The following is a 20,322-nucleotide window of genomic DNA, read 5'->3' on the forward strand; positions in this document are numbered from 1 at the left end:
CTCCATTTTGACGATGGACCATTTATACCTACCCTTTGTTTCCTATCTTATCTTTTAACTAGTTACAAATATATGAGAGGACTTTCCCCCACCTTTGGTGAGAGACCTTGTTAAAGGCTTTCTGAAAATCTAAATGCATTGTATCCACTAGATCAGGAGTTCCCAACCTGGGGTACACGTACCCCCAAGGGGTATGCGAAGCTTGTCAAGGGAGTACGGGGAATATTTGGTAAATAACTAGATTATCCTAAATGAAATATTCCAAAAGTAGTAGTGTTAGTAAAAAAAAGATGTGGATTCTAGAGTCTAGAATTTATTTCCTTTCATATAGAATAGGGGGTACGGGAAGGTTTACTAAAAGCCAAGGGGACACGGGGACCGAAAAAGGTTGGGAACCCCTGCACTAAATCACCTTTGTACACATACTTTCAGGTTTAAGTCAATGAACCCAAAGTAAACAGATTCCCTTATGACTAAATGTAATACATGTAATTTAATACATAAAAAGAATATATTTAATAACTTTTATTTATTTATTTATTTATTTATTTAAAACATTTTACCCTGCCTTTCTATTTAAAATATTCAAAGTGACTTAACATTTTTTAAAACACAACGTGTGTGTGTGTGTGTGTGTGTGTGTGTGTGTGTGTAATTACAATATGAGATCCCAGGGGGACATAAAACCCTCTAAGGCATTTTGACATGAGGAACACACATGCACACAGACTCTCACACCAAAAAAACCACGAAGAAAAAGAGTTGCTTTAGCCTGGTGTCGAAACAATGCTAGCCCATAAAACTAGGCCCATATATAGCTGGTGGAACATTCTGCTAAAACACTTTTTTTCTGCTAATGTGGAAATACTTAAGCAGCAGAGATAAAATATGCCCTTATAGCACAGTGTTCACATTAGGTATCTGTAAGTGGGACTGACAGATGATAGTTTTACTAGTAGCAATCCTGTTTTCACAAATCAGCAAGATAATTTACCAGGCTGATATCATGTCTGTGTAAGAACTATTGAATTGGTAATAACTCATAGGTACTAAAAAAGCTAAAAATGTCTCTGATTTTGGTATCAGTATGTTGAAACAAAATTTGTTTTTAGTAGACTAGCATGACTGGAAGGACATTATAAATGGTTATTGCAGTTAATTAAACAATTGATGTAGCATGAACATTTTTATCAGAGAACATCTTATGAATCATATCACTTAATATCTGACTTATTTTATACTTTATATTCTATACTCTTTCATTAAAAATATTGTATGAATTCCAATGAATTGTGCAGTTATGCTGTGGTGTTAATTTGTTGATGCTGTCCACATACACCTCTTACAGGGGTGGGTAATGATTGGCCTGTGGGCCAGACATGGTTTGCCAGAATTTGCCCTTACGAGCTGCCAGACTCCATATTTGACTGCAAGTATGGCTGCTTCCTGCAGCTGCTGTTGGCCATGGTGGTTGTTCCTCGCCAATGGGAACTGAAAACACTGGCTCGGATGGGGCTACTCTTTCCCACAGCTCCCATTGACCAAGAATGGCAAAGCTCAAGCCAACAGGGGCTACAAACTGGACCTGCAGATAAATATAAGTATCTGGCAACCTGCCAGGGGCTAACCTTTGCAAACAGCATCCAACCTGCTGGATCATTATTGCCCACACCCTGGTCTACAATGTACCACTTTTATAAATTTTCTTTTTCATGGCATTAAGATTTGCTGTTGCGAATGTAAAAATATTTTTTTCTGTATATCTTGCAGGGAAAACTTGAGAGGGTCTTACACTTTTAATCCTCCAGTCAGTGATTGTCTTGGGACCATACTGCGGTGAATTGGTAAGTTTGTATTAGTTTGCTTATTACCTTATTCAGTTGAACTATTAATCTGTGATATGGCTTTTGAAATAGCAGTAGAGAGAGTATTCTGCCTATGTATTTGGTGCTTGTGCAATGGCTGCTGAAATATTATGTCTGCTTCTTAAGCATATTTGAAAATGGGAGAGGACCCATGAGAATGATCGAAGGATTAGGAAATTTGCCTCATAATGATACTCAGAGAGCTCATTCTGTGTAGTGTAACAAAGAGAAGATAAAGGGGAAGGATGGGTAACAAATATCTACATAGGGAACAAATGCCAGGCTCTTCAGTAAAGCCAAGGAAGGTATAACATGATCCAGTGACTGGAAGTTGCAGCTCGACAAATTCAAACAGAAAATAAAGCACATGTACTTTTTTGACAATGAGGGTAATTTGAACAGTTTATGAAGGGTCCTGTTGGATTTTCAATCACTGACAATTTTTAAATCAAGATTGAGTGTTTGTCTAATGTATTTTCTTTAGAAATTATTTTGGAGGCGTTCTTATGGCCGTATTATACAGGATATCAGACTAGATGAGCACAATGATCCCTTCTGGCTTTGGAATCTCTAAAGTTGTCATCTGCAGCATTGGGGATTCTGCATGCTTGGTTCCAGAAATGTCAAGCATGTGCTTGCATTGCTCACTGAAGAGCTGGTTGCAATGTGTTAATATTTATTTCAAATTCCAAGAAAAAAAATTGCTAAAATATTCAAGTATTTACTTCCTCCAGCCTCTTTTCTACCAACTGTGCTCAACAGTAATCTCACTGGTTACCAGAGAAGTCTGAGGGGTAACTGCATCCTGTTCAATCAATCCTTGGCTGACAGATGGTTTCTACACAGTTGGGATGAGTTAAGTTAGGAGGAAGTATTGAGGTTCCACAGGGGTTGGCAAATGCCTTTCTCCCAAAAATACAGTGTTTAAATAATACAACATTTTTGCTGACTTTGGCCTTCAGCTGGGCAAACAAGAGGCATTCACAAATTCCTTAACTCTCAGAACTATTTTGAGAAATGCTGTGGCCCAGTGGATAGCTCACTGCCTGTGGGTGGGTCAGAAGCCTTGGTTTCTATTCCTTTCTCTGTTATTGATTTGCTGTATGACCTCAAGCAAATAATTTAACTGCTCTGTGCTTCAAATTCCCCTTCATTCAGCCTAGTGAGAAAATACATATTGGTTTTTCTTTTTGCAATAAAGTGGAAGTAATAGTTGCACTAGAATCCAGGAATTCATGCATGCTAACCATGACAATTTACATGGTTGTTACTACGTTAACTTTTCTGGGCCACACTTATTCCATCTGTAAAACCAGAATAATAATATGTAACCAAGCTCCTCCTCAGCCTTGGTGGGCCCTTGGTGGGTCCTAGCATTTGGGAAGAATGCTAATCTCAGAGGCTTACAGCAGCTCTCAGTTTAGACACTTTCTCTAGGGCACCAGCTTGCTGTTTGTTGAGCCACTCTCATTGTTGATCAGCATGGGGAAAAGAAAGGAGACCAAACTCCATAGTCTCTGCTGCCCCTCCAAGTGGAACAGGGCAGGACAGAACCCTTTACCAAAACTGTTTCTTCTCTGGTGCTGAATTAGGGAGTTGGTGGTGAGGAAAACAGGGCCTGCCCTCTATACCAGGTTCCAGCCCAGGAACCCTGCGATACCAACTGACTGTAAAATGTCCAGTATTAGCTGCATGGTTGCTATGGTCCATTGGGTTATCCCACATGGTTCTCCCCAGCACCTTCCTTACTGCAGGCTCTTCCTCCTGGTACCTGCTTGCACTTGCTTTTCTCAGACCCTCCATGGCACCTTCTCTCCTTAGCGCCTTGCACACAGTGAGCTAATAGAATGGGAGCCCTTTTTAATCACTCAACTGGATCTTCATTGGCTTTAGCTGTCCTGATTAGGATTCTGGCTCACTTGATTCAGGAAGCTTCTTAATTGGCCTGACTGCCCTAATTGATTCTGGCAAGTTCCTGCTGATTCTGGATTAGTCCTTGTTAGTTTACCGTGGGAACAGGGACCTATTTAATATGGGGCTAAGATACTTCCCTTCTACTACTCTCCTGTAACCCTCCAACCTGAGCCTGTCACAAATATAATGTCACCATTTATGCAAACTTGCTCAGTGTTTGAAACAAGATTATGCCTTGCCCACTACTTCAAAAATTTCCATTGAATTCATTCGTTGTTCTCCATGATGATCGGGGTGGTCCCATGTGATCAGAAAAAAAGGTAAATACAGCATCCACCTTCATAAAAGGGAAGAAAGAGAATTCAGGGAACTACAGACTAGTCAGCCTCACATAAGTTCCTAGGAAAAATATGGAGCCAGATGCTCAAGGAATGCACTTTGAAACACTCGGAAGAGATGAAGTGATCAGGAACAATCAATACGGATTGATCAAGGGCAAGACAAGCCTGATCAATCTAATTTCCATCTATGATGAGATAACTGGCTCTTTTAATGTGGGGGAAGTGGTGCACATGACAGTACTTTGACTTCAGAAAAACTTCTCATATAGTCTCCCATAGTATTCCTGTCAACAAGCTAAAGAAGTATGGAAGAAAGGCCTATAGTGTGGATACAAAGCTGCCTAGATCATTGGGCTCAGTGATTAGTGATCAATAGCTTGATATCTATTTGACACCTGAAATCAAGTGTCCCATGGGTCAGTCCTGGGGCTGTTTTTATTCAACATCTTCATTAATTATCTGGATGATAGGATGGATTGCGCTCTCGACGACTTTGTGACACTAAGCTGGAGGGAGAGGTCAGTAGACTGCAGGGTGGAAATGGGGTTCAGAATGACCTAGAGAAATTGGAGGATTGGGCTAATCTGATGAGTTTCAACAAGAACAAGTTCAGAATCCTGCACTTAGAAAAAAAAGAATTCCATGCACTGCTACAGGCTGGCTAAGTAGCAGTTCTACACAAAAAGACCTGGAGATTGCAGTGGGCGAGAAGGTTGAGCTGAGTCAACAGTGTGCCTTTGATGCTGATAGGGAGTAATGCCACATTGAGTTGTATTAGTAGGAGAATTGCCAGCAGATTGAGGGAAGTGATAATTCTCTTTTTATTTGGCACTGGTAAAGCCATCTCTGGAGTATTGTGTCCAGTTTTAGGCCCTCCAGCACATTAAGAATATGGACCAATTAGAGAGTGTCCAGTGGAGGGCAACACAAATGATTAGCGTGCTGGGGCACATGACTAATAAGACAAGACTGGGGGAAATGGGTGTATTGATCTGCAGAAGAGAAGAATGAGAGGGGATTTGATAGCAGCTATTACCTTATTTTCACTAAAGACCAACCCAGGGTTACACTTTTATTGCTTTTAATAAATGCCACTGTTAAATTAAATAGAAACGGGATTGAACCTGATCTCACACATACATCCACACACTCATATACAAACAAACAACCCCTGTTTTGCTTTTTCTTAAAAGCTTACATTAACTCACTGACCAAGCAAGTTAAATGTGAGCGGAAGGAGCAGGGGCTTTTCTCGGTCTGGACCCATGCTCCGATCTTGACAAGACAAGACCTGGAAATTCCTACAAGACACCTCATGTTTCATTAGAATTTTCTCCCATTCTGTTTATCTGGGAGTTATTCTTTTCTCTGACATCAGTTTGTTGGTGCTTCCTTCCCAGTGTTATTTCAAGGCTGTCTTGTTTGTAATGGGATGTTTGCCCTTAACACTCCAAGGTCGTCTATAATGTCATACCTCAGTCTAGTTTGTTTTGAGCCTCAATTTATGGCACCTTGATGCCTCTGAGTCTTCCATTCCCTTCTCCCCCTTCTTCACCCTTCTGGACTCTGAAACTGTTGGGCCTACAAGTTGTTATTTCTCCAAACAATCACATTCACTCCCTCTCCCTAGGAACTACACACATGGAGGAAAAGGGATACAATTGTCCATACAAAATGTATTAATCTACTTCCAATACTAAGCTTCTGCTAGTACAAAGTTTTAATCAGAGGGGTAGCCATGGTAGTCTGAATCTGCAAAAACAATGAGAAGTCCTGTGGCACCTTATAGACTAACCGATTTATTGGAGCATAAGCTTTTGTGGGCAAAGACCTACTTCGTCAGATGCATGTAGTGGAAATTCCAGAGGTAGGTATAAATATACAAGCATAAGAAAAGAGTTCCAATCAAGAGTAAGGTTAGAGATAACAAGGTCAATTCAGTCAAGGACGATGAGGCCACTTCTAGCAGCTGATGTGGAGGTGTGAACACGAAGAGAGGAAAAATCCTGGATGCCCCATCATCTCAGGCATTGGCACTCTCACTGCAGGAATTTCTGGATATGTGGACTCTCTACTCAGACCCTATGCCACTAGCACTCCCAGCTATCTCTTACAAAACTTACATTCACATTATACTGAAACTTACATTTACATTATACTATATTGGGTGAAGGCTTTACAGAACAGCAGCCTTCAATTAGCTGAAGCAGGGTTCCAAAGAGATGAAGAGAGGCTGATCTCAGTGGTGGCAGATGACAGAACAAGACCCAATGGACTCAAGTTGCAGTGTGGGAGGTCTAGGTTGGATATTAGGGGAAAAAAACTATTTCACTAGGAGGATGGTGAAGTACTGAAATGGGTTACGTAAGGAGGTGCTAGAGGTTTTTAAGGCCAGGCATAAAAAAGCCCTATTTAGAATAATTTAATTGGGACTAATCCTGCTTTGAATTGGGGGGTGGATTTCCTGAGATCTCTTCCAACCCTAATCTTCTATAATTCTATGACATTTGTTGTATAGTATTCTGTAGATACCCACTGATCTTGCGGGAAAAGGGGGTTTTGTGCAAAAAGAAAACATCCACACTGATTGTTTTTATGCAAAATCCCCAGTGCAAAAATGGATTGGCTGAAAATATGCAAATGAGATCACGACTCATTCAAATGAGTCCCTCATTAGCATATTTTTTGCCAAGAAAACTCATAGTGTAGACGTAGCCCTACTGTATTGTTTCACTTATAGGAGAACCAAATCTTTCAGAGCCTGCTCCTTCTTGCAGAAGACCGCTTTGTGGGCTCTCATTGCTATGTGAAGAGTGACCCTTTGAACCAATCTGCAACCTATCATACCATGTGATGATAATATCTGATACACTGCACAGTCAGAGGCAGATGAGAATAATCCAATCAGTTTTGCTAACTGTACCTGGAGGAACAATTACTTCCTGATACTGGTTGGTGAATAACAACTTAATGTGTATTCTAAATCATGTGATTTAACCACTCTTACAATTATTTTTTAAATTATTTTTAGTTTTGTGAGTATGACCTTATAGTTGCAAATTATATTAAAAGCAATAACATTATCCAGTCCATTTTGTGCAGCTTTTAGTGTAAATGTATGCCCAGTGTTTCCACTTAGTAATTTGTTCTGTCAAAGACAAATAAGAATGATTCCCAGCATCAAATTTATGCCCTTAAGGAAAATTTTGTACATCTGTAGTTTAAAAAACAACTCTCTATTGCAGTACTTAGCCAGTGATTTTAAAGGAAATAACGTAAATAAATATGAGATCAATAGGCATACTTATTTTATATTTAAAAGAAACTGAAATGTGTTTGCGTCTAACCTTTTTGCTCTAAATAACACTATCCATTGCACATTGAAGATTTCATTACTCAAATTTAGGCTAGTCACTTATGAAAAAATATGTCTAATCGTGTTTTCTAAATATTCAAAAATAAATTTCTTTAGAGCAGTCATTGAAGATTAAAAGCCTAGGAGGCTGAGGGAGAGAAACAGTTTAAGATGTGCTTATATTCTTTTTTATTAAACAAACCTAAGATTAGATAGATACTGCCTATAATATGCTGTAAATTATATGTCATGCTAAATCATTCTAAACTTTTACAGTTTCTTTTGGAGAGGGTTTCTGTGCTATATCAAGTGTCACATATTTCACCACATTTAGCTCGAGAAATTTGGTGCTAAAGAGGTGATCGTAAGAATGAAACAATTTCTCCAATTTGTGGAAACTTTATAAATCAACTAGTTTACCTAACTGAAAATCTGTTAGAATATACATTTGAACCTCGTGGTCCAGGACTCTCTGGTTCCACAATATCTGTGGTCCAGTAGGACCTTGGATATTGCTGGAATAGAGACCAATGGCTGGGAATGGGGGACGGCTGGGAGACCATTGGCGGGGAACCTGGCTGGGGTTAGGAGCGGAGCCTGGCTGTTGGCCAGGAGCCCTGCTGAGGTCAAGAGCAGAGCTGGGCCAGTGGCCGGTGGGCTGGAAGTCAGAAGAGTAATCTGGGAGCTAGGGCCAGCAACAAGGAAGGAGCCCAGCTAGACACTGGTGGTCCACACCAGGAGAATCTGAAGGCCAGCTGCAGAAGGGCTGGCATTGACCTCTGCTGGTTTGGCAAACTCCATTGTTTGGTATCGATCAGATCCCGAGGATACCAGACCAGTGAGATCCAAACTGTGTAACTAGGATACAGCTTCTCTTGTACGCTGTCAAAATCAGGAGGACAACAAATGACTCTGAATAGAGGAAAAAGTAATGTATATTTATCAGCCTGCAAGTCTATTTCAGTCATGGAGATGTATTTGGGGTTCCAACTTCTTTGCCCCTTAAAGGAGTAACAAAGAGGGAATGTCTACATGAGCATTTACTGTGCAGCAAAGGTTCGGGTGAAAACCTTCAGCACTCCAGCTGTGGGTTAAGTGTCTCTGTGGATATTGTTTCTATCCATGAAGAATTTCCTCACACACATTGAAATACTGAAGTCTGAAAAAAATAGTATGTCAGAATGCACTAGGAAACTTTTAGTGTTCATGGTCAGGGTCTACATAAATACATAGCACACAACGTCCTAGAGTGCTGTAGATTTATACCCTTACACAGTAAGTGCTCATGTAAACATGCTCTTAGAGTATATTTCAGTTCCATTTAAGTAAATGGCAAAACTCCCTTTAACTTCAGTGGGGCCAAGAACTGACCCTTAGACTTTTATGAATGGAGAAATTGCTGCCAGGTGTGTGTGTGTGGGAAAAGGAGAGAGTCAGAATCAATGAGTGGGAAAGAAGCCACCGTGTTTTGCTTTTTCTTACCATAGAAAGGAAAAAAAAGCCCAGAAAAATACTGATAGGATAGCTTCACTATCAAACTTTTTAATATATACTGTGTTCACATTCTGAATATGTGGAAATAAAAACATGAAAATTAACACTAATTGTCAGCTGCATGTCTTTAGGTGATGGGAATAGGATTTGGAGGCTGGAACTTCTGTCATTATTTTGAATCCAGGACAGTTGTTTTTTAATTGAAAATAATTTTAAGTCTGACTGTTAATTGATGGTCTATATAAAATCAGCTAGTAGACTGAGTACAAATGCTATAGACAAGTTATCATTTCATGAAACCAGCACAACATATTGTTCTAGTTCTCTTTTCAGTCTCATCTGAGAGGTCAAGAATCACATTGGCCATGAACAAACTGCACCTTATACCTCAGCCATGACCTAGAATTTCAAAACCCCTACATTAGAGCTAATTACCTTGATTTCAATACGTCATTTGTTATAATTCCACATGGGATAATATTAGTTAAATTGGAGGTGATGAGGATTGATATGAGAATTGAAAGGTGGATAAAGGAACTGATTAATTTTTTGCTTCTTTGACTGCCGCTGCAGTCACTATCTGGAGTGGATGTTTTTACAGAGCTATCCACAATGACTCCAAGATCTCTTTCTTGAATAGTTGTAGCTAAATTAGTCCCCATTATATTGTATGTATAGTTGGGATTATTTTTCCAATGTGCATTACTTTACATTTATCAACATTAAATTTCATTTGCCATTGTGTTGCCCAATCATTTGTTTTGATTAGATGTTTCTGAAGCTCTTCACAGTTCTGGAATCGCCTTTCAAGGAAAGTGGGTAGGAGGGAGGAGAGGGTTAAAAAGTCTGATTTCAAAACTCAACCTGATAAATTTATGGAAGGGATGGCATAATAAAATTGCCTGGAATGCCCTGTTGCCCATTTCTGACTGTTAGCAGCAAACATCTTCAACATCCAGTATAAGGAGAGGGCTCTTAGTTACCTAAGAGAATTCACTCCCAGGTGTCTGGCTGGGGAGTCTTGCCAACACATTCCAAGTCTAACTGATCACCATATTGGGGTCAAGAGAGAATCATGTGGATGGACCTATCGGAGGGGAGGGAGGGTCATGAGCCCTATCTCAGCTGGTGTGCTCTCCCCCTCCTATACCAACATTAACCTTTGTTTTCTTGTGCTATTGGAAATTAGGGGAATAGGTCACTGGCAGGTTTAAACTAGTGTAAATGGTGGATTCTCTGTTACTTTATGTCCTCAAATCATGATTTGAGTACTTCAGTCTATTATAGGGATGAGCAGGGCTTGACAAATCCGTTTATCTACTCGCCCGTGGCGAGTAGATTTCAGCCGGTCGCCTAGTTCACTGGTGGTGCTCACATGCGCAGTGCGGGTCTGGCTCATTTGCGGTGCGGGGCTGGCGAGTGGATTTTTCCATGGTTTGTTGAGCCCTGGGGATGAGTGGGTGACGTTCTGTGGACAGTATTGTGCAGGAAGTCAGACACTATGACCGTGATGATCCTTTCTGACCTTAAAGTCTATGAGTTCATGATTGAGAAACTGTTTAATGCAATGAAAATCTCACTCTCCATTGACTGAATACTTACCATTCATGGTCATATAATCTTTGTCAATGTCGCAAAATATATACAGGCAGTCCCCGGGTTACGTACAGGATAGGAGACTGTAGGTTTGTTCTTAAGTTGAATCTGTATGTAAGTCGGAACTGGCGTCCAGATGCGTAACTCAGGGACTGCCTGTACACAAACAGATACATTATATAGGCTTATCCACCTTTTAAAAATCTTTTGCAGTAAATGTAAAGGAGTCATAAGATTTGCCTTTGAATATGGGGTCACGAACCTGAAACTTTTGTGAAACACCAATCCAGTCCAACCTCCCTTCTCATCATTTATTATTTCTTCTTTATAGTATATTTTCTATATATCCTCCAGCCTCATTTTCAATCTCTCAAGTGATGTGATTCCCTCTCATATCTTTTGAGAGTTTAACAGAGGGTAGAAAAGCCACAGCTTCCTTTGGATACTGTAGCTACCAATGATTAGTGATTTTTTTTTTTGTTTAGCTTCCAAGCCTCCAGAGTCAGGTAAATCCTTACAGTAAGTGTTTTCCTCTGCCAGCACTATTATTCTCTAAGAACACTGAACTAGTTTCCTGTTGATGGCTCAAGTGAATAAGACCAGCTAGAAAAAGGTTCCTGCTTATATTGGATGTACCATTCCAAGCCTCTCAAGGACATTTTATTACTGCATCCAATGTGGTTGGCAATTTGCTTGCTAGCCTATCAGTAATTGGAAACTGCAGCTGAAATTGATTATAGACATTTCTGTGGTCACCTGACACAGACTCCCCCCCCCCCCTTTTTGAAGATGTTGCAAGGTAATATTCCCTTGTGCATTTTTCATACTGTACCTGTGAGAAAATGATCTCTCCACAGCTTCTCTGTATTAAAGGCACATTCACTGTAGGCTCCTGGAGCAAGGACAGTCTCACTAAAATATCAGAGATAAGCATATGCACTGTAGGTTAATATTTTCTTATAAAACCTTTGCTGACACAAATATAAATTATATTTGTGAAATAGATCTTAAGTACAGGTTAGGCTTAGTATTTATCACATTTACTGATGGCAGTATCCACTACACAGTAAGGCTATGTCTAGACTGCAAGCCTCTTTCGAAAGAGGCTCTTTCGAAAGATACTTTCGAAAGAGCCTCTTTCGAAAGAGAGCGTCTAGACTGCACATTGAACTTTCGAAAAAGCGGCTTGCTTTTTCGAAAGAAAGCATCCAGTGAGTCTGGATGCTCTCTTTCGAAGAAGCCCTATTTACATTGAAGAACGCCTTCTTTCGAAAGTTCCTCTTTCAAAAGAAGGCGTTCTTCCTCGTGAAATGAGGTTTACCGCCATCGAAAGAAAAGCCGCGTTCTTTCGATTTAATTTCGAAAGAACGCGGCTGCAATCTAGACGCAGGTGAGGTTTTTTCGAAAAAAGGCTACTTTTTTTGAAAAAACCCCTGAGTCTGGACACAGCCTAAGTGTGACTTCTGGTGACCTATTTTCATGTGCAAGCACAAGGGAGTGTGAACTAGCAGATGTAATATGGGATACATAATGGAGTACAGAGCTTTCCAGATCTTTATAAAGTCCATTTCAGTTTATTAGAGACTGTGGGCATTTTAATGTTACTGAATGTTGCAGAGTTGAACTATATGTCTTATGGAAAATGGGTTTCAAATAAATTGGGCATGATTAATCTGAGGGATACTGGATGCATTCATAGGGAAGGACAAAGGAGATATGTGCTGTTGGCAGCTTTAAGGAAGGAGTAGAAAGTTTTCCCCTTCAACTCTTGCAGGTTATCTGGTTGATGGCCCATTATTTAAACTCAAATATTTTCATGACCTCACCTACCTTTTTACAAATTTTACTTCTATAGCAAATGTGTCCATGATAAGCCTATGTAATTTATTTGTGTGTGGAGGGAGTAATATTAGAGGTTTTCTGTGGCATCTCTGAGAGGGTCAAATCAGGGCAAAGTGCTTAAAGACATGCTTACTTACATCCCAAGACTGGGGATCCTCTGCTATAAGGTACATCAAATCAGTCACAAAGAACGCTTCTCTTGACACACTGGCTAGCAAGAAGTCACATAAGCAATTCTTTTGGACATTCCAGCTTCTCCTGTGCCACAACCAGTACCTCTCCTAAAAGACATGAGAGGTTATGAAAAAGAATCTTATCAAATCCAAACAGGTTCTCCCAATCCCAAAGGCTGAGCCATATTCCCAGGTCAATTTATAACTCAGATCTTACCCAAAAGAGCACAATGTGCCAATCCTTTAGAATCTAAAATCTAAAGGTGAAAGAAAGAGACACAGAAAGAAAGAGAGAGAGAGAGTAAAATTGTTAAAGGAAACACATTACTGTACATATGCCAATTACAAAGATCCTGGTGAAGGCTTGTAGCCGAGATGGAATAAACTGTTACCGTAAAAGTTTCTGGAATACATCCTTTGTTAGGGTGGGTCCTTCTAGGCTTAAATCATAGCAAAGGTGCTCCTGAAGTCATAAGCTGGAATGAAGATCAAGATGGAGAAACCTCCAGAGCCTTCTTTACACTCTTACTCATACAGAGGGAATTCCATTGTTCTCATTGTGTAAAAGTATGCCCAAGAATATTAATTATTCTTTTATTTAGGAACTGGAAACGTTATTACAATGTCACATGAGCAAGTCACCTGACCATGCATGACTCAGTCCTTTTTAGTCTGCAGGTATGGTTTACTTGCTGACCTGAACATTCATAGCAAAGCTCATCAGATGTAGATTGCACAATTTAAGGTGCATTGTCAGTGAAGTACTGCTATTCATTTGACTAGCAACCCTTTCACAGTAAGTGGGTGAAGTCTGTTGATAATCTCCCAGAAGCCAACATTTGAAATATAAGTATATAGCCATCTCTCATAACTTCAAATATAAAAATGATACAAGTGTATGAGAAATGTAAAAATAATCAGCAAATCATAAGCTTTCAATAGGCACCTCACTTGGCCCACTTTGTACAAGATTTGGTGCAAACATGTAATGTGTATAATTAAGTTTATATATTAATTATTCTTTCATTGAGAAACTGGTGACATTATTAGAATGCGGCAGTGTATAATCCTAATTGTGTCCGTGACAATGGTAATTATACAATGTCATTTTCTTCTAATACTGGACAAGGAACTTTATTCTAATATGGAAAATTATAACAACTACAAGTCTCTCTCTCCTTCTCTCCTGTGAAATGTCTTCCCCAACCCCTGTTTTCTCTGGCATTCTTGCTAAAGACTACTCACATGCCCTCACATGAGCCCCAGATCCCATTAGAAATTCACATTGACTTGATTAACCTGCATGTAAAGCTGATGCAGGAATAGGTCTACAGACTCTGAAGATACATTTTGTTTTGTTTTCATTGGGGGCTTTCGTTCTGAAGTTTGATACTTTATTATAAGACATTAAGTCAAGGTGTTATAGAGATAGCGTGGTGCTTGCTGTATTCTAAGGTAATGTGGGATTTCTCTAAGGCATAATATATCTTAAAACACCAATCAACCTAATTAGAAGCAAGTAATGTAATAGTGGAACTATTCTTTATTAATGAATTATATAAAATGAAAAAACAATGGAAAAAAGAACTTTAAAGTAGAAAGTCATATTTCTATGTTGTATAGAGTATATTCCTGTGATTGAAATACCAGTTTTAAAGTTCAAAGCTTTGATTTTTGCTTTATCTTTATAATAAATCAATTTAATGAGTTTCCTCAAGGATAAATGAAAATAATTTGTGCGTCTCACCTTTTGGATGCATAAATTAAGAGCTATCTCCAGCTTTGCTTATCCCATATATCCAAGATTTTTCCTAATTTAAATGACTTACGTTATGCTGTTGAGTCAGTTCAAGTACATAAAACTGATACTCTAAAGCAGGAGTTCCCAAACTTTTTGACACGGGGACCAGTAAATCCATTCACGAGCTTTTGGAGGACCAGTGACATTCATTTGCATATTCATTAAGCAAATGATGAATATTCAAATAAGTTGTTTCTGGTCCTCACAAAGCCCCCAGTGCCAGGGTTAGCAAAGCTTTTGATACAGTCTCCTACAATATGCTTGCCAGCAAGTTAAGGGAATATGGATTGGATAAATGGACTGTAAGATGGATAGAAAGCTGGCTATATCAGGGTTTCCCAAACTTTTTACTTTAGTTGGAACCTGTTTTTTTTCAGTACTATTTTTTGCAGCCCCAAAATATAAATGCATATAAAAAAAGAATGAAAAATGAATCCATTTTCAGTGTTTCACCCGGCTGCATCCTCTACCCAGCCTGGGCCAGAGTTTGGGGGAGCCGGCGCTGCATGGGCACTCCAGGAGGCGGAAGCAGGAGCAGATTGGGGGTAGAATATCTGGCTAGGAGGGAGGGTGCAAGGAATATCTGGCTAGGAGGGAGGGTTGCCAGGTGTCCAGTTTTGTACCGGACAGTCCGGTATTTGAGGGTTCTGTCCGGGAAACAAACTGAGAAATTACCAGACATATAAAATGTCTGGTATTTTCTAATTAGGTACGTTTTATTATAATTAGTATGTATCAGTCTGTAGCTGCGAACTGCCTGGCTGGTAGATGTGCTCACGCTGGGTCAGTGTGTCTACCTGCCAGGCAGTTCGCAACTACTCGAGGGAGGGTATGTGTAGGGAGGGGGGAAAATGGAATACCCGGCCGGATTCACTTGTGTGCCAGGGTCTGCATGTTCTTGGGTCAGTCCCACTCTCCCCTTCCTTCCCCCGCTCTCCCCAGTCCAGCCCTGCTTCCGGCGGCCGGTTCCTCCCTGCTCCCCACCAATCTCCCCCGGTCAGCCCCGCTCCCCCGATGACCCCCCCCCCTCGACCAGCCCTGCTTCCCCCATCCAGCACTGCTTCTGGCAGCTGGTTCTCCCATCCTCCTCCTCCTAAGCTTCCCCAGCCAGGCCCCCCATCCCCTGGCCAGCACTGGTTCCATCACCTGCCCTCCCTGATCTCCACAGGACAGCCCTGCTGCCTCCAACCCTGCTTCCACTGGCTGCCCCCCCATCTCTGTGGGACAGCCCCGCTGCCTCCACCCCTGCTTCCGCTGCCCGCCTGCTTCCCCCCATCTCCGCGGGACAGCCCTGCTGCCCCCAACCCTGCTTCCCAGTTGCTGGTTCCCCCCCCACACACACCTCCTCCCTGCCCACCCCGCTGTGCTCCCCTCCCAGCAGCCACGCTGCTGCCCGGTATTTTTTTCTTGCGGCCCGCTACCAGGCCGCAGCCCATAGTTTGGCAAACAATGCTCTAAAGCATGAGTGACAGATAAAATAGGTCAGGAGAAGGCTAAGTCTTCTCAAACTCAAGCTGTGCCAGCTCAAGCCAACTAGTGGTCTGGGGCAGCTTAGTCAGGGCTTGTCTGGATGTGCTTAGGGCTGCTAGATACTTTCACAAAAAATCCCGAACATGGCAGGGGAAAAAAATGGTTGAGGGTGGAAAAAAAGGCGGGAGGGGAACCAAACTTGTTGAGAAAAAAAAAAGTTGCCGCGTCTTTAAATTCCCATGCTCCCCACTCCCCTTGCCTCTGCCATACACAGCAGGGGAAAAATGTCTCCGCCGGACTTCCATCAGAGAAAAACAGTTTTTCTGGGGTTTTTTACTAGACAGAAGACTCAATTACCGGACTGTCTGGGTGAAAACTGGACACCTGGCAACCCTAGATGTGCTAAAGGCTCAGCGCTCCAGTATGAGGTGGAAAGCGGAAGGAGAATGGTAGGGGTGGAGCCTCAGGTGAAAGGCATGGGCCCGGTGGGGAGGGTACCATCTCTGAAAGTGGGGTTCACATTCTGCCCATACTCTGGAGTATGTAAAATGTAGGTAAATATGAGAAAAGAGAAACAACTTGCCCAAAACATCAAGTCATTTGAATTTTTGTCTTTGAAAGTAAGTGATGTGAGTGTGTCAGAAGTGCAATGTTAGAACTGACTCTGAGCAGCTTGAAATAGCATATCTTAACCATAAAACCTACACAAGCCACCTCTGTCATAGGATCTTAAGGCCATGAGCTTGATTCTCTTTTCTCTATCTGAGATAGAGAAACTGTTTGAAGCTGTTGAAACTGTTTCAATGAAGTCAGAGAGAATCTGATCCTGTAAATATCCATGAGCGATTAAATAATTCTAGTAATCAGTGATAAAGATAACTGTGGCCACTATATGGAAGTTCTTAATCAGGCAACATCTTCATTCAAGTTAATGGAAAATTTTAAGTGGTAGTTAAAGTATGTAAAGTCATGTAAGGTACTTCGTCCTTTGTAGCTCTATGAAACAACTTATAAATATTCATTATCAATCCAATCACTATGCAACATTTTTCAAAGTCTTTATCTGGAGGTGGCTAAGAGTTAGAAAACTGTTGAACTAGTCTGGCACATTCTCTACTCCAGCACTTTCTGTTCCAACAAAATCCATGGTGTTGCATGATTTTTGTTAGCTGGATGTGCGCTAATCATGGATGTGGGCAAGTTTCCCGCAGTCCCATACATTTCCTCAGTGTTCTGTGCTGTTATTGAGTTCTAATTTACCCCAAAATGTCCTCCCAGTAAGCAATGGAAGCATTGGTAATGCTGCTAGACAATACTGACCTCCTGTGGTTCGGCAAATTCTCTGGTTTGGCACCAGTTAGGTCTCAAGGATGCCATACAAGAGAGGTTCAACCTGTAGTGATTTAAAATGGCAATTTCAGTAATTGGTTTTTGCAAACATTGGGCATAATTCTCATGTACAATTAAATTCCTGGGCATCTCTCTGGAAGCATAAAGGAGCTAGAGATCCCCCAAGACTCTCACTCTTGGGATTTGCCTTCAGTAAGGGAAATCCTCAGTAGCTATATAGCAACTTCAGAAATTCTGTGCCACTTGCCTTTCTAGGCCATGGCATATAGAAGAAAGGGGCTTCTTTGGGCACACAATTACCATTCATACTTGTGAAGGAGATAGGAAATGTAATTAGCATTTGACAGAACGGTCAGACTAACCAGACACAATAGGTTGTCAAATGCATAAAACAAACTAAAAAAATGATAATTTAAATATGTCCTTTATTAATCTTAATTCCTTTCTGCAAATCAATGGGTATGATGTTTTCAAAGGGAAATTTGATTGTCAAAACTGATAGTGTCCTTTTATCCTGTTTACTGATGACTATTATTGGTTCACACTTTTCATATTTGTTGAGGATTTCCTGTTCTGTCTGATTTTTTTTAGCAGATCAATTATTCAGCCTCCTCCTGATTTTCTTCTCTCATGCATGTTCATAGCTATTTTAATTGCTCTATGTATCTTAATCATCTTTGTTGCTCTTTGGTCTGTTTCATCTAAAATGTGTCAATATATATTGTGGTCTTGTGTTATTGTGCATCACACTTTCCTGTGTGCTTTGGAGTCAAGTAAATCCCCCAGTTAGTTCCCCGATCCTGCAACATGTTGCACATAGAGGGGACTTTTGCATCTATGTGTAGTCTGGGAGATTGAACTGGAACTCTGAGTAGGTGCAAGAGGCAAAAGATTGTTAAAGAGGGATCTAAAGCACAAATATCATCTTGGACTTGGTCATGGAGGTCTAAAAAGGGAAATAATAATGTAAGATTTGCTCACTACTCTACAAAATGTGGTATACAAGATGAAAGACATTCACTTTTACTTCTTTATTGAATGACAAATGTGTGTTAAATTCAATTGTTTATGTCTTCCTGATAAACAATAGTTAATATGACTGAGAACAACTTCTGCATGGATGTGTTGACTTTGTTACTATCGGTGACTGTTCTATTCCCATTCTTTCTTGACTTCTTAAATATTTATTTAATAATAATTATAAAATGTAAGTCAGCAGCTCTTAGCGCACACATCTTTGTTGCTGACAAATTCAATTAAAGGTATTGCTAGCTAAACCAATCAAATTACAGGTAGCTTAGAAAAGGTCAACTCTGAATTATTGTTTCCCATAATAATTTCCCAAGCCATTAAGTCTGTAAAATCCATTTGAAATTGAAACCCATAAAAGTAAATTATAAGGTACAAAGTGCCCTGATTGTTTGTGGGCATTCTAAAGCATAAAGCTCTGTCTGTCCCGCACAAAATGACTTTTGCTAATGCTGTCCATGTTGTGGCCTAGCTAGAGTAGATTCTGTCAGCATGTGCTTTATAAATCTCTCTTTCTAAGAAGTTATAATTCAACTCCTAAAATGTTAACTTGAGGTTCAAAGTTGCTGTACAGATCCATATGTAACAATTGAAATAGCCGTGCCTTAAGAATGAAGTAGTGTGAATTCATGGTAATTTCCATAACTTTCTAATTCACTGAACTGAATTAAATTTTCAATTACTCTGTGCTTGAAGGCAGCTACCTATAAGGAAAAATAGGCCTGGGTCCTACCAAAATGTCACAGATGTTAGTGACACTTTATTCACTAGGCCAACTTGGGTTCCTGCTCCAATGTTAGGGGCAATTCCAACAATGTATTGAGTTCATATAGGAGCCACATTTGGACAAAACAGGCTTCTCTTGATACAGGAGCATTATAATCTGATGGATGTGGCCATGTACTGACCCACTCACAAGATTTGGCAAAGTGAACAAGTGTGGAGCCCATGGAGAACCCTAAAGCGGCTGCTGGTAGTTAGGACAGCCTATAGGTAACAAAGACCATTGAAACTTCATGTACTAGGCAACATCACACCAGATATCATTCTGACATGGTAGTACCTTAGCAGCTTCACTGAATATCTCTACATGGTTATTATTATAGTCTACCTTGCCATATTTTTACATTTGGTTATATCCCATATCTGAAAGAGCTGCACACAGACCTGTGAGCAGAGAAGCAGGTTAGATTTCTTAACCCAGCAATTTCTGATGAATTTTGATTATTTGGGGATTTTTAAAAAATGAAATTCTACAAAAAGGAAATTACATTGTCAAAACACCCTGTGTCTTCCTGGCCTTTTTATTCTTACAAAATCAACTGTGAAATCATTGTTCCAGAGCAGGTACCTCGGCTACTTACCACTCTGACCAAAACTAGCTCACAATCAACAATTGGAACTCTAGTTCTACTAGTGATAAAAATACCTATTAAAATAAACAACAAAGTATTTATTCCTGAAATCTACTTAAAGGAAGTGTGGACATACACAGACTTCTTCCAAGGGCCTGTGGGACATTAATTATTTCACTTATTACTGGTTAGTTCTTTGAGGTACTAAGAGGGGAACAGTGAAACAAAAATGTTTTGCTCGTTTTATTATATATTTATCTAATCTTGTTATAGTATTTCTTTTATCTACTTTCTGACTGGATATATGCTAGAGAATTTTAAATTCCTAAGACAGGGCAAACTAGAAGGTGAACTTGAACTCCAAAAATAAAATTGAACCACCATATAATCTGACTTCAAGCATAATAACTCTGTAAAGGAATGTTTTTACAGCTTTAGTTTTTGTCCCGAGTAGCTATATTTGATGTTGCTTCCTGTTTACTTAGGATAGTGTCATCTGCCACCTGCTGTTGACTAGGTTCTTACCAGTAGGTTAGGGCTTAGACCAGTGTGAAATCTCCTAATCATTCGTGAGCATTCTTCCAGCAACTGAAAGTATTTGTAAAATATCTTTTATTTCTAAAATTTCCTGTTGGGATGAAAAAAAGTTGATGTTTCTTTCCTCCTTCTAGTCTTCACTTTTTAACACTGTAAGTTTTGTTTTGGGATATTTAAATGCCTGACTGTGCTTTCTTGTG

At 40.1% G+C, this 20,322-nt stretch overlaps 1 protein-coding gene across 3 annotated transcripts in view; it reads left to right on the forward strand.

Annotated features, from left to right (window-relative positions):
* Positions 1-20,322, forward strand: part of PTPRD (protein tyrosine phosphatase receptor type D) — a 1,795,899-nt gene that overhangs the window by 396,890 nt on the left and 1,378,687 nt on the right. For all 3 annotated transcript variants that reach the window (XM_075931585.2, XM_075931586.2, XM_075931588.2), the window contains exon 3: positions 1,771-1,844. The gene's annotated coding sequence lies outside the window, so the exon portion shown is untranslated. The remainder of the gene's footprint in view (positions 1-1,770; positions 1,845-20,322) is intronic.

The sequence above is a fragment of the Pelodiscus sinensis genome, chromosome 6 (assembly GCF_052426305.1).
Source record: "Pelodiscus sinensis isolate ZL-2025 chromosome 6, ASM5242630v1, whole genome shotgun sequence".
In the NCBI taxonomy this organism is placed as follows: Eukaryota; Metazoa; Chordata; order Testudines; family Trionychidae; genus Pelodiscus; species Pelodiscus sinensis.